Below are 14,296 nucleotides of genomic sequence, written 5' to 3' on the forward strand. Positions count from 1 at the left end.
ACATATGTACTCGAATAACTAATGTCGAGATCGATTTTCGTTCCAAATTTCTGCTTTATGTATATCCCTAAATGCAGAAAGTACATTTTTTTTCTTTATTTTTTTCGGATATTGAAATAATTAGTTGATTTTTCTCTAATTAACTCATAGTCCTATTTTCGTTTTATTGTTGTTATTATTATTGAAATTCTAAAAAATTTTCCTAGTTTCTATTCCATATGTTATGTTTACTTTCTTAATCACATATAGTATACATCAAATAAATTCGGATTTTTGTATGCTCACAATCATAACATTATCTAAAAATTCCATTCGTTGCTGTCCCTCGCGATGACAATCTTTAGAAAACCCTCTTAAACATTTCCCAAAAAAATTCGCATTATATTTGTGGAATTATGTGAGATGTTAGATGCCTTTAAAAGTTTCTAGGTAGTAATAATTTTGGTCCAACAAGCTGTTATGAAAGTAAGGTCAAAGTGATTATAAAACTCAAGTTCAGAAAAAGCATCTTAAGACTTTTAGTTTGCTTAAAATGCACACTAAATCTTTCTCAGAGACTAGTGAGAACATGATCCCAAAATTTCAGCAGTCATTAAAATATTATGTTGTTTTGAGGCACTACAATATAATAGTTAGAATTAAATAAAAAATTTGCTAATTGCCTTAATTTTTCTATGAAACTTTTGAGAGAAACTCAAGACGCCGTTTGTTACGCTTAGTTTCTAGATTTTGTCAGATTAATGAATAGTTAAAAGAGGCTTTCGCCTTGTTGTTTTCGCGGCAGAATTCTGCCGACTTAACAGTCCTTTACCGGATAAAAATCCGGTCTGTTTCGATTACGTAGACCCAACTGTCGTGGGAACGGGAGGCTTTTGCTTTCGTTTTTGTTCACCCGCATTTCTTTTATAAGAGAACAGATCTCAAATATGCCGAGCATTATGCTTATATCGTGTGTCTGCAAAAGACAAATTTTAATTCTACACAAGTAAGACGAAATAGTCAGCTTCGAAATAGTATTCGCAGCATTTTTTCAGCTCTTATTTGAGAAGTTTTAAGCTGAATCTGTATATTTTCACAGATCTCGGTAAACTGTAGATACAGCTTCATTACTAGAGTGACTAGATCATTTTTATCTATGTAGATTATAGAATGATCTCTATTTTTCAAGATTTTTTAAAAGATCGTGAGTTTTGTAAAATAAATTAAAGTGAATAAAGTGACAACAAAACATATCGTTTTAAATAGAAAAGCGAGATAACTCAATAGTTTTCGTTGTCAACTTTTTCGACAAAACCCTCATAGAACATATACTTAAGTAAATGTTTCACAAATATCATTCAACACCAACCTCTCTAACTAGGAAGGTGCCGTGTGCCTTCATTGATTTTCTAAGCATGAAAAGTTAGCTGAAAATTTGTGTCTCTAAGTTTCTGACAAAAATTTTTGAAATGCAAAACTCTCCATAATAATCCAACATAATTTTCTTCATATATTTTCTCTTCTCATTTTCAGATATTTTAATGCATATTGTAGTACATTTTTGCAACATTTTAGTCCACATTTAGTAGTTAAAGTCTAACATTCTACACTCTACACAATAATAATAATAACTTTCGTCTGTACATATTTGAAAATATACACTTGTTCCACAGAAAACACAGGAACTAATTACATAAATTATAAAATTAAAATATATTTGAATATTTACTACTTGAGAAAATTTTTGCTATTATACTCAAAACTTTGATACCATTTTATTAGCTATATTAACGATAAACTTTGCCAGAATCACAGACTAAACTCTTATGTTCGATAAACTATTAATAATTTTGCAGTACAACTTTCTAGCAACTCACAAATAGATACTCAATAACGGTTAAGCCAGTTACAATTGCAATTAAAATAGTTTTAGTGCAAATAATACTAGTTTGATAGATATTTATTAATAAAAAAATCAATAGAAATACTAATTATAATTTAAAAATAATAATAATGGATATTATTATAGTATTATTAGAATGATAATAATAATAAATAAATAAAAAAATTATAATAATAATACTTAAAACAAAAATAAATAAAAAATTTAATAATAATAAATTAATAAAAAAATATTCCAATATCTAAAAAATAAACGAAAAATTAAATAGTAGGATTTTTTTCTTCAAATCACATTTTAATTTTTGAAAATATGAAACTAAAAATTAGTAATTTTTTCTTGGTGAAAATAATTTTTTTTGGTGAAAATATAAAATTAAATAATATTAATATTTTTTCTGAGCACTTCTTTTCGAAAATACGAAGTTTCACTTATAAATATTTAACTTAAAACCACATATCGTAAAAGGTCTGTAAACGAAAACATTTATAATTGAAATATACCGTAGTTGTTAGGCAACTGTAATTAAGAAAAAATAAATTAGTTACAACAACAGCAAATACATAACATATTTCGTAGAGTTTTTCAAAAGTTTGGAGCAATTTCAAGCGAAATTTGTTAAAAAATTCTAAACTAATTAATTTGATGGTAATCACAACAATAAAATTAAAGAAATATGTTTGAATTGTGATAGTAGCGACCAAATGCAGTTTCCGCTAATTATTTAAATAATGCTGAATCGAACAAACTGGTATAAATAACGGGTTATTTTTAATAAGGACGCTACAAAAGTAGACCAATAGGGACAGCAAACGACGCCATATTTTTCCCTCTCTTTTGACATTCCTCTTCAATAAAGTTTGGCATTCCGTCATGGAAAGATATACGATCCAACAACGAGTCGAAATTATTGAAATTTACTATCGAAATTCGAAGTGAGTGGCCTCAATTTTTAGAGCGCTACATCCAATTTATGGTCGTCATAATCGTACTGTCATATCAGAGATTTGAGCGTCCAGTGGAATAATTTGAATTCGCAGGCACAGCACAAAATGTTCGCGTGCCAATGAGACGAAGATATGCCCGCAGTGTCGAGAATATTGCAGCCACTAGCGCATCAATTGAATACCCAAATCAGTCTCTCACACGTCGCTCTCAAGCGTTGGGTATCTCTGTGACGTCGTTATGGCGAATTATACGAAAAGATCTTAGCCTATACCCTCACAAAATCAAAATGACGCAAGAATTGGAGCCACTTGATCACCAGAATCGTCGTATGTTCATGAATTGGGCTGAGCAACAACTCGAAAATTATTCGGGTTTTCATCGAAATACCAACTACAGCGATGAGGGTTATTTCTGGCTGTATGGCTTCGCCAATAAGCAAAATATGCATTATTGGTCAGGCAGCTTTCCACACGTACTCCATGAGTCCCCGTTGCATCCCGAAAAAATTACGGTTTGGTGCGGTATATGGGACGGCGGCGTCATTGGGCCGTATTTCTTCCGTGATGATCAAGACCGGCACGTTACTGTGAATGGGAATCGCTACCGCTCAATGATAACCGAATATGTCCGAATCGGATGATATGGACTTAGACAATATGTGGTTCCAACAGGATGGCTTCACGATTTATGATAAACGTATTATCTCCCGAAATGACCCAGTCAATTGACCGCCTCGGTCGTGCGATTTGACGTCATTAAACTATTTCCTGTGGGGCTACGTCAAGTCTACGGTCTATATCAACAATCCAGCGACGATTGCTAAACTTCGCATGAATATCGAACGATAAATTGTAGCGGTATGGGCCGGTTTATGCTTGAAAAGCGTCTAAAATTGGGTTCAGCGTCTGGACTGCTGCAAGCTTGTCCGTGGTGGCCATGCAAAAGAAATCAAGTTCCATACATAATGGCATCGAATCATCTTTCACAGAAATGAAGAATTTCATTGATATCCCAAACCGTTTTGGTCGTTTTGGTTTTATTTTGTAGCGCTCTTATTGAAAAACTTGTTACAATAGACTTGAGATTATACACTTTAATGCGGTAACTATGGTACACTACTCTCTCTCTCTCTCTCTCGCAATGAATGTAACAGGATAACATTGTTGTTGCTTCTCCATGCAAATTTTTTGACAAGCGAGCAGACGCAAACATAGCGGGTGAACAGTGCAATGGTGAATCGAACAAGTCTGCTAACTTCAATGTTATGGACGGTTAAAGTTAAAAACACTTACTTGAAAAAATTATCATAAATTTTATAAATTTGGGACGATAAGAAATTTGAGCTGTCTAGAGAACCACAAAATTATTTTCCTTAATTGTTTCTTTTTTGGCATTTTTCTTTTATAAGCTTAGAAAAAGTATTATGTGCTTAGTTTTCAAGTTCCATACATTAATTTGCTTACCAATAGACTGAGCTGGATTGGAGTTTAAGTCGGAATATATGAAGAACTATACCAAAATAAACTGAAAATAAGTTAAGCACATATATATTTCAATTTTAGAACTTATTTTCTCAATTTCTCAATAATTCCAAAGCAATGGCAACCACGAAGGAGCTGAGAAGTAGCACTAGATATTTATACTCTATTATACAATCAGAATATTTCGCAACATAGGGAAATTGTATTTTTTTGCATAGATCGGCGTATAACACTTGTAATCTAGTTATTAAGGGAGCTATTAAGCCCAAAATGGGCGTGACGACATAATCGAAAGTTCACAATAGAAAAAAGTTATTAAGGAATATATTATATAACATGTAATTCCAAGTAGTTAAGCGCATTATTGATTAAAAATAATAAAAAAAGCAAGAAAATAAATACATTTTGCAGTAGAAATTATATATAAATTATTTAACATTTGTCGGTAAGGCGAAGTAGGTAAAATATAATAAGAAACCGTTATATTAAAATACTGAAACTACAAATATTAACAAAATAGACAAAAAAAAAAAAAAAATAATAAAACACAAAATTGCACGACAAATAGTTTCGGTTCAGAGCAGGTTTTGAAACATGTTTAAAAAATTCGAACAGCAAAAAAAAGGTTTTATATATGCTGCAAATTAATTTTTTTTGTTAAAAAATTCCAATTTGATACTTGTTGAAAAGAATTAATTTAGTTAATGAAAAAATGCATGCTGAACATTTTTTGTTAGTTTGTGTAATATTTTATTTAATCTATTGTTACAAAAAATTATTATAAATAAATTCTCATTTACTTGTTGACTCAAAAAATCTTGCACCAAAGACTCTTTCAAATAGCAAGGGAAATTAATTAAAATTCCTAAAAAAAAAATATTTTTTAATTTTGCGACCAAATATTTGTAAAAAAAGTGCACATAATATATATAAATTCAAGATATTAACAGTCGCAATGAATATAAAAAAAAAAAATTGTTAAGAGAATGTTTTCTTCCCTTACCCCTAAAAATATAATCAATGCAATTTATTTCCATTCAATTCAATAAAATATTATTATACAAAAATAAATAAATAAAATAAATTTACAATATATTTCAGTTGTTGATTACTTGAAACCCGGGGCGGATCTAGAGTACAGTTTTGGGGGGGAAATATATAATTTTGTACTTGCAACTCAAAGTTTTTTCTTCGGGGAGCGTCTTTTATGATGGAAATAATGTATAACTTTTAACTTTTGTGGGAGAAACTCTCCGCAGTTACCAAAGACACCACCCCCCGCCCCCCGGGGATCCGCGCCTGCTTGGAACTAAGTATTATATGTCATAAGTAGCAAAAAAATTATGAAATGTATGCATTCTCCACAAGAGCTACGTTAACTTTTTCTCATTTTCTCTCACTGGATTGGTAAATGGCAAGAAAGAGTTCACCGCAAACAGTGTCTTGCGTAGAGAACCCCTATATTACAAACCTTCTGAAAATAATTTTGTGTATAAAAGAACGAAAAGGTTTTGTATCTGAAGGCTGATCTAGTTCGAGCTTCCCTACTTTTTTTTTAAATAATTGGAAAGACATTCTTTGGCAATTGTTTTTTTGAAGATTATTTCTCTGAAATTTTGGCAGCGGCTACGTCTCAGATGGACCATCCGTTGAGTCAAATTTTTGATGACTCCTTCGAGCATTTCGACTGGTAACTGGCGAATGACACGTGTCATGTTTTGCTCCACGGCCTGAATTGAAGCGGGTTTGTCTGAATAGATTTCGGACTTTACATATTCCTACAGGAACAAGTTTAAGAATGTGATATCACACGATATTGGTGGCCCATCAACAGGCTGAAAACGTGAAATTATCTGCTCACCGAAGTGTTCTCTTAATAAATTCATTGACTGATGCGATGTGTGGGAAGTGGCACCGTCTTGTTGAAATCAAATGTCGCCGAGATCACGAGCTTCAATTGCAGGCATCAAATAGTTGGTTATCATGGTGGCCATAGACGCTTACGTTCTCACCGGCATCATGTTTGAAGAAATATGGATCGATGATTCCACCGGACCACAAACCACACCAGCTAGAGGTGTCTTGGGAAGCAGGTCATTAATGGAAAGTGTTACCAGAAGCAAGCAACTGCACTTGTATTGGGTGCCAAGTTACAGGGGCATGAAATATTGGACGAGGTTGCCAATAATGGTGTAGCTAACATCCGAAAACGTGATCAACATTGGGAAATCCATGCATTGTCTATACGACGATATGGACAAAAGCATGGTAAAGAAAATCTAAATCCGATGGAACGAGCTACCTGGGTGCAAAACTGCAAAAGTCCTGTGCAAAACGGTAGATCAGAAGCACACAAAATTCCTATTGGTACTCGATAGAAGAGACTGTAGAATCATGTTTGGAATACTAACTAACTGGTGGGGATACATGCCCGCAGAAAGAAGCTGACTGATTGAGAAGACTGCAGAAAAAGTCTAGAGCAAGGCACCAGGGGAACAATAGATCATCTCTAGTTCACTTGTCCCGGATTGGCAAGACTACGCGGTATGTATTTGGGGTCCCTACGGTATGATACACTGGAGGAGGTATTGATAGTGAGCCCACAGAATCTGTTAAAATTCGCGTCAAGCGCAAGCATCCTAAAGGACGACTACTCCTCTAGGATTTTGTAACTGAACTCCATCTGGTATCACAAAGAACCAAAAGTGATCTAAAAATTAACTACCATATAGAACACGATTGGATAAATTGATCATTTGGTAGACCAAGCGGAAGAGAAATTGGCTTCTCTAGCAGAAGCACACCAAAAACATCACAAAAAGTAACAGCTGGCATGACGTTGTAGACAAAATCAGAATCGCGCTTATAGAATCAAGAGAAAGAAGAGAGAGGAGAGTATTCAATACCTTGTATCCGTCATGCTCTAGATCCACTACAATACACTGGAACACCAGCGCTCTGTATTCACAATGTCTCCACTCATTTCCTGTATATATAAAATTATATATACATATGTATGTATGTGCATATAAAAACATTTATGTATTTACTTGTATCTACATACATACATACATATGTAGGTATATGAGTCTCCCCAGCAAGTGCGTATAACCACACAATCTGTCTGCGTTCATGTCAACGCTTGCAGAATGCTGCTGATAAGTGAGCATTGTTTTGTTTCTTTTCTGCAGCTCTTTCTGTGCTTTCGATCTTGGCTTCCAATTAAATTATTCGAATCATCTGTGGAACTCCAGCGATCCGTTCGCATCATCTGTTTCGTGGGTATGTATGTATGTTTCGGGCGGCAGACACACATACATATTTTGCTATTTTCCTAATCATTGCTGGCGCATCCATACACACACATACATATCACATACAAACTTATTGGATCTCTTCCATCGCGACGGCCGAGATCCATTGATGCTGCCGCGTCTGTTACGGCAATGACTGTTATGTTTGCGTCCACATGGTTTGCGATAACTTTGTTGCGGCCCCGAAAAGCCGACAATGGCGCGAATGACGACTGCATCTATGTGTGTGTGTGTTGATGTCCCCGCGCTTCGTTGACCTCTGTTAAGCGAGTGTATGCCTTTTGTTGCTTATTCTTTAATGTTGTCGGGTTGTCTTTTGTTTTTGTTGTCGTAATCTGCAGACTTTTTGTTGTGGTTTTTTTACTTGCATTTTGCAAATAGCTCCCCTTCTTGTTTTCTGTGCTGAAATTCTCTGAATTGCTGAGCGTTTTCATTTCGAAATTCCGCTACTCTCTTTCAAGCTCCAAGTGCAAGATTGTATGTATGTAATTATATAAATATATTCATATGTGTGGGTTGTATTTGTACATTGAGGGGATCTTAAACTGGGATTGCGATCGGATTGAATTGTTTTGTTTGTTTTGGCATTGTGCGCATTTCGGCTGGAGAAGGAAGCTCTCAAGCGAATAGAAGAAAATATCTTAAATACTTTAGTTAAGATTGTGTTTTAAGTGTATATACATATCTACATATACATATGTATATAAATATGAATGTATATGTGTATGACTATGTATGTATATGTTGAATTGCACAGTTTTGATTATTTGTGGCAAGATTTTCATACATTAGGGTGATCCTAAATATTTCATAGAGTCAAGGGCAATTTTTTACAATAATGCAGAATGCTTTCGATCCGGAGACAGCCCGGTAGCTTGATGAATTTTCTAATGTTGGAATCTAGTACTGCAGATAACCATATTTCGGACCCCGGCGAAGTCAATCAGCCTCAACCCATTTGGGGATGTTTCATCGTGGAGGCTGAATTTACCGAACAAAGATACCTTCTTTGCCCACCCCGGCGTTAAAGTCGCCAAGCATGATTTTGACATCATGGCGGGGCAACTCTCATAGGTGCGTTCCAAGCGCTCATAGAAGGCATCTTTGGTCACATCGTTCTTTTCTTTCGTCGGGGCGTGGGCGCAAATCAGCGATATGTTGAAGAACTTCGCTTTGATGCGGATTGTGGCTAGACGTCCATCCACCGGGTTGAATGACAGTACTCGGCGACGGAGTCTCTCTCCCACCACGAAACCCACACCAAATTTGCGCTCCTTCATATAGCCGCACACAATCTGTCTGTCACTGTAGTAAATGCCACAAGGACCTACTCGCCTCAGTCCCTGTCCTGTCCATTGCATTTCTTGGATGACGGTGATGTCAGCCTTTGTCTAAAGAGAACATCAACCAGCTGGGCAGCGACACCTTCCCAATTAAGGAACCAGCCTGCCCTCAAATCATAATCCTTAACATGTTTGCAAAGGTCATCATCAAAAGGGGAGCCACTTATCCGAAGTCATTTAAAATTGTATATAATTTCAAATTGAAGTGCTTTAAATAATTTCCCGAACAAAATGAGAGATTAGTATACCCAGGAGATCTTGTATCTATCAAATAAAGCTGCAGATTCTAACCCCACTTTTAAGTATATACATATGTATAGCTTTGGGAAGTACGCCTTTGCAAGATTTCAAGATTAGCTTCCCTTTCTATCCTTTCTTCCGAAGTTACCTCTTAAGATAAGGCGGAACGTCCGGCATCTGGAAGGAATATATATGCAACTTAACCCCCTATAATAGGAAGATTAGGACTGCAAAACAGACAAGCTGTAGAAACTTCTGTGAAAACGTCACCTCTACACCAGAAGCAGCTAGGCTGCATAAGGTTCTAGCCAGAGCACACTGCATTGGCAATCAAAAGATGCGACGGAACATATACGACCAGTGCGGAAGGAAGAGCTACGGCATTTCTGCGTGCTCATTTCCCGGAAACATTTCGGGAAGATCAATGTCTACCCGTAGTCCAACACAAACCATCTCGCTTAGATTGGGTAGTCGCAAGGCAACTGTTTACTGCGGACTCAATCAAGTTTGTAGCTTCGTTCGCGAAATTCAATTCTTCGGGGGCGTACGGAATCTTTTCAGCACTCTTACAATAGGCAGAAGTTTTTGGTTGATGAGGGATAGCTTTGCACTGGCGTATACCCTTGAAATATAATGGTTCGCGAAGGTGATATTTATATCCAAGGTAGGAAGGAAGGACTATTCACTGGCAAAATCTGTCTGGTCAATTAGTCTAACTTCCTTTTTACCAAAAGGTATGGAAAAGGTCTTGGATCATGGAATAAGGTCGAAGGACCCCTGCATGCGAACAGATCAACTAATACTGCTCTGTACCAGTGGACTTTGGAGATACAGAATTCGCTGGAAGAAGGTGAAATAATGTTATACGCCTTCCTAGACATCGAAGGGGCTTTTGACAACACGTCTCACAAGAGCGTAGCCAGAACGCTGGAGAAGAGGAACGTGGCAGCACCAGTGCGCAGATGGATAGAGGTGGTACTACGCACCAGAATAACTGAAACCCACAGTAGGCGATACCAGGATTCGTCTCCACAGGGTGGAGTGTAACACCCCTGTTATGGAGCCTTGTCGAAGACCACTTACTAGTTAGGATAAAGGCTCTTGGACACATGTTTCCAAATAGGGATCACATCCCCTTACTAGCACCTAGTAGTATATTGGAACTTATCAATATGGTGGGTCGAGGTGAGTCTTTGTGACTTAGGAGAGAGCACAATAGTCAAATCGTTTTTGTTCAAAAAATTGAAGGCTCTACTACATATTTCATACTTTAAGTGTATCTTTTTCATGAAATTACTGGACGAAGGGCTTCTCTCTTCTTTTCTTCCACTTCTCTGCGAACGCCAAAGCGACCAGGAAGTCGTTAATTTTCTTGCAGGGTTATTATGAATGAGTATTTAAAAAATAACGCATCTACTTACATTTATCTACATTTAAGTGTGCGGGGTGCCCTTCGCCCTTCAGAAAGTTCGCACGATCGCCAATACGTTAGTGTTTGTGCCTCGCATAAGTTTTTTCAATTTCAGTTGGGGGCCATGCGTGACTGTGGCTCGGCACTTGAAGTCCCGCATTCTCCGCGAGCAAACAATTGCTTATGTACGATCAGACGTACATACATATATATATGTATGTATATGGATATACGGGCACTTTTGCGTCCAACTAGCGGCCCCTCGAAGTGGCAATTCGACTGCGTTGCGCTTTATTTCGCTGCTTACTGTTGTTGTTTGTGGATTTCAATGAGACTAGTTTTTGTGTTGTTTGCACTATTTTGAAGTGCCAACAATAAAAAACAAAAACAATAAAATTAAGAAAAAATAAAAAGTCAATGCAAAAATATAGAAGAATAGGATAAATATGACTGCACCAAGTTTTGTTGCGCCGTCGAACTGGTTCGCCTTTTAGTAGCCGTTGCACGTTCTCAGGTCTCAGCCAACGAGTGTCGAATATCGCTGTCGTTGCGCCGCACCGCATGTGTTGATTTGACCATAGATGGCGACAACCGCTAGCCAAACGCACAGACAGCACCGCACCACAGCGCCCTCCCCTGATGGCACAGCAATTCCATTCATTGGCCAAGACGACGACGTTCGTTGCCTTCGCTAGAACAGCAGCGCTCGCTCACACTTAACCGCTTCGCGCCGGCAAACTGAGTCCGATTCGATTGAATTGCATGCAACACTGTTGCCACTGCCTTCGCGCTTGCGACTGCAACATGTCGATTCTTGCCGCTTGCATGCGGTTGCTGCATCAGCGCCACATCGCTGGGATTCCTTTGTGCCATTCCACAGATGCCACAACAGCCAACCAGCTAACAAGCGAGCAAGTAAGCGAATTTTTTCTGCGCGCACTTTGCTGAAATGCTGAAAGAAGGCGAACTAGCCACATAAAATACACACACACACACGCACACTTGTCGCTGCTATTGGTGGTATGCGTGTGTGTATGTGTTTTGCCGCATTTGTGCACGACAACGTGAAATACCAAACGGTGAATGCAGCGATATGAGCGTTCGCTTGTTGTTCAGCTGTATCCGGGAAGCAGAGGCAGCGGCGCGTATCTGCGAAATTCTTTGCCGCGCACGAAAAGCTTGCGCCATGTTGCAGTCGGCGGTGAGGATGTGAGCCAAGAACAAGAATGTGGTGGACAAAAACAAAAGCCAAATGACTGGAGGAACAATAAAAAATTGTAAACGCAAAAGCAAAAATAACAAGTAAGGAAGCGCTAAGTGCGGGTGCAACCGAACATTTTATACTCTTGCAACTTGCACGAATCAAAGCAGGGAAATACCTAAAAGTGCATAACGTCAACCAGATGGTCCAATCACGCTCTCTAATTTTCATTGAAATAACTCACATATGATATATCCAGCTTAAGGTTACTCGGAAGTGAGGGCTCAGGCAAGTTTTAACCCACGGGAACTCATTTTCGGTTAGCAGAGTTATTATTATCAGGAAAAAAATGTCTCTGAATTTCAGTTGTAAATCTCATACATGTCTTATAGATGCTGAGTCCACATATTCGGTCGATTGATTTATTCGCAAACTTTTATCCCGTGATTTTTTGGAAAACGAAAGAATCACCGATTTTATTGTGCTATATGGGAGATAGGAGTGATTGTAGTCCGATTTCGCCCAGTTTCGCACTTTGACATTGGAATGTTGAAATCGGTCGAGCAGGTCCCGAGATATGTGATTTAATCTAAAACGGGGCGGTGCCACGCCCATTGTCCAATTTTTACCACGGCTCTTCTAAAGTTATCTAATACCATTCCGGGGGTAAAATTTACTGCCTCTGTCCCCTAGTGGGTGTGGCAGTGATCCGATTACGTCCATCTACAAACTCAGCCTTAATTTTTTGCCAAGGAATATGTGTTTCATCAAGATATCTTAATTTTTACTCAAGTTACAGCTTGCACGGACGGACGGCCAGACAGACAGTCACCCGGATTTCAATTCGTCTCATCATCCTGATTATTTCTACATACATAACTCTATATCTATCTCGATTAGTTTTAGGTAATATTTACCAACATTAGGTGAACAAAACTATTATACTCTGCAGCAACAGGTTGCAAGGGTATAAAAAGTAAACGAATGAACGTAGAGAAAATACAATAACAAGAAAAGCAATTAAAGCTACGCTGATAGGTGGAGTTTGTGGGCAGTGGCAGTTAGCACGCAGCAACTAAGTGGGTATCAGCAGTGTTGCCAAACAGTCGATTTTTATGCCCAAAATAAAATTGTAATATTTACAATATTTTTTAATTGAGAAAATTGGAGAACAAAAACAAATTTTTAACATCGAAAATTGTTTTAGTGTTCGACAAAATATTCTCCATTGAACTAATTTCCAAAGCACTTTTCACACTCTGATGGAAATACATACCTCCAAAACATGCCTTTTGAGCGCATCAACCGATCTTGCAATATTAGTTACAGTATGCAGCATCAATAGTTTCCGGAAATACGACTGATTTTGGAGCACCTTCCTTAAATTCGTCTTGGAATGTTCTACGACCTCGATTAAATTCACCATACAACAGATAGATACTGATCCTTGATGGAGCTTTGTCGCCAAACACTGAATTAAGTTCATCGATGCACTGTTGTTAAGTTAATCCATGTCGAAAATTGTGAAAAATAATCGCTTGAACATTGAATTCCATTTTTTGGTCGAGAAGAATATTTTAAGTTACTGTAAAAAACACAAAAAAGCTCATATGTAAAAACGTTCCGTGTATGAATACCATCAAAATTGTCAAAATTTACGATAAAATTGTTCTCTCGCCGATATCGGATCCCTATAGCACATACTTAGCTGCCATACAAATTGACAGATCAAAGTAAAATTAGAAATCTTTTTATGTATTTTTGTGCTATAAGAAAAGCACATGTAAAGGGTATTATAGCTTTAGTGCAGTTTTACTTTTTCTTGCTATATTTTGTAATTTAAATAAACATTATCGCCCCAACAAATTGTTTACCGTCAAAAAACAGTTTAAAAAAAAAAAAAAAAATATTTTTCTATTAAAAAATCAACCACTTTTGCCTGACTCCGCCTAAACAATGGCAACACTTGTAGCAAGTAGGCGGTAAGCACAGTTTCTCTTATGCATGCGCCCATCGTCCGCACCACCTCATCCACAACCTTCGTTTGCCTTTAGTAAAACGTCAGAAAAAAATCGGAAAAAAATTGCGCGCGGAACATCAGGTGTTGCTGTCCGCTACCGGCCACGCAACAAACTTGCCATTGTTGCTTGCTATGCAATTCGCCGCGACACATCGAACAGCTGAACTTGCAGTCGCAGCGACGCACACAAGAACACACGTCGCCGTCGACAGACGTCAACGACCAATATTGCTTTTGCTACTTCGGTGTATTGGCACAACTATATTTGTGTGCGTATGTGCATGATTGTGCTTGCGTTTGTGCCGGCGACTATTGCTGCTAGCGTTATTGCCTCCATCGCGGCGCGACGACGTACGACGTACTCGTGAATTCCTTGCCTCGTTTCGGAATTTGTTTGTGTTTTGCGGTCGCAAGAATTTTTCGTTTTTCCATTTGGCTTGGCCATTGAAACGAGTGTAG

The sequence above is a fragment of the Bactrocera neohumeralis genome, chromosome 5 (genome assembly GCF_024586455.1).
Source record: "Bactrocera neohumeralis isolate Rockhampton chromosome 5, APGP_CSIRO_Bneo_wtdbg2-racon-allhic-juicebox.fasta_v2, whole genome shotgun sequence".
Classification (NCBI taxonomy): Eukaryota; Metazoa; Arthropoda; class Insecta; order Diptera; family Tephritidae; genus Bactrocera; species Bactrocera neohumeralis.